The sequence below is a fragment of the Pundamilia nyererei genome, unplaced genomic scaffold (assembly GCF_000239375.1).
Source record: "Pundamilia nyererei isolate P.nyererei 1_Seehausen unplaced genomic scaffold, PunNye1.0 scaffold00191, whole genome shotgun sequence".
In the NCBI taxonomy this organism is placed as follows: domain Eukaryota; kingdom Metazoa; phylum Chordata; class Actinopteri; order Cichliformes; family Cichlidae; genus Pundamilia; species Pundamilia nyererei.
In genome coordinates this window covers 1,051,318-1,053,176 of record NW_005187592.1, presented here as the reverse complement: position 1 = coordinate 1,053,176, position 1,859 = coordinate 1,051,318, and positions in this window count along the sequence as shown.

Below are 1,859 nucleotides of genomic sequence, written 5' to 3'. Positions count from 1 at the left end.
TTTTTTTTCTTTTTCTAAAAAATAAAAAATGAATATAAAAAAATAAAATAAATGCGCAATGTTAGCAACCAGCGTTTGAATGATGTGTGATGTTAAAAATACCTTTGGAGTATTTGTAGGGCAGCCTTAAATGGAAATATTCACGTACATCTATTCTTTTTCAGTTGTCCTTGTCAGGGTCGAGGACAGAGGCGATATATAATTATAATAATTATTATAGACTGGAGTGTATGTATTGGAATTTAATTTGAAAAATCCAAGTGAAATAGAAAAGTATTTTACTAAATAATAGCCTTTTTAGGCATGTGCACTCTCACAATTCATGCCATTCTGCAATGTGTTTGCCGCCTTGGAAGCAAAGCAGGTTTTGACCCTCTTAATCTGGCTGTTTCATGAGGGTTTGTCTCCTCTGAATAAATTATTCTGACTGAAAACATTAAGAAAAAAAATAATGACAAAGGGTTTTATTGCGTTTGTTCGAGATGTTATATATCTCTCTTGTGTATCCATTGTGTTGCTCTTCATTTCCTCCTGAAAAAACAACAGCGCACGCATCTGAGTTCACTTTAATTAGATTTAACATGTGTTCGGACAAAGAACAATAGATCTTACAACATTTGCATGACAATGCCCTCTAATTGTTCTTTTGCTTAATTTCTTTTTAATAGCTAAAGCAGCAGTTCCTGATTATATTCAAAATGGATCACTGTCACCAAGCACACTCCTCTCTCCTTCCTGTCTCTTTTCTTTCCCAGTCTCCCTGAAAATTCAACCCCAAATGGCCCACATAGAGAGTTATTCACAAGTATCATTAACCCTCCTGACTCTTCATTGTGTTGTTTTCCCTTGGGGAAATCGAATCCGTACTTGTTTTGATGAAGAACTGCAGCGGTTCCTTTGTTTGGGCCCCAGATGGAGAGAAGCCGATACTTGATTGTGTGAATTTGGTTGTGCCCTGAACTCTGAAGTAAATAGCACTGGATAATGGTCACTTCTCTTCAGCTCTCTAAAGCCTTCTTCTCTCTCCTTTTGCCACTAAACCTAAATAAGGAGCACCAATTTATTGTGGAGTGAGGAACTTGACACAAACTTGATGCTTGTGGCTGAAGGACTGAACCTAAACCCTTCAGCCCGCTGATAGCTGTAGACTAACAGCCACTTCTGCTGTGGACGTGTACTTAATTTTATGCCCCCAAAAGCTGTTGTAACTTCTAACATGTTCATTTTGTGCAGTTAATGGTGAGGTGTGCAATGGTGTGAGAGTACACACAGCTACTCCCAAGAGCTTGGGTTATGACTGTTATGAAGTTTGCAATGTTTTAAGAACAAAGAAGGAAGGAAGGTAGTGAGTGAGAACTTGCCAGTCTGTTCTACTTCATTATTAATGCCTGTAGAGTTCATGTCAGCTGACAGGAGTGCTCATGTAATGGATGCTGTGAGAACAGTTGATCTCTGGTATTATTTTGGTGTTTTTTTGGAGTCAGATGGCACCATATCGCAGCGATGCTACAGTCACACTTAAAATAGTCAGAGGCCGACAATTATTGCAGCTTGTTGGCAGTGCAATGAATTAGATGGAAATTATTTGCAAATGTTTGCCATTCTGTCTGAGACTGATAGCAGTCAGCTTGTAGACAGGTTGCCTCCGACCACGTGACCTGTGCAATCCTGTTGTGATCAAAAGTGGTCACTGCACCTGCCGTTCACCACAAAATAAAGAAATCAGTGCAATCACTGGGAAACCACCAATTTTCCTTAGTCACATAGAAGTTTGTATCTCATTTTTCTCTACTGTGAATGAGCCACGAGAGAGCAAAGCATCCAGCTATCAGCTAATACAAGCCAGTTTGGTTAGCAGG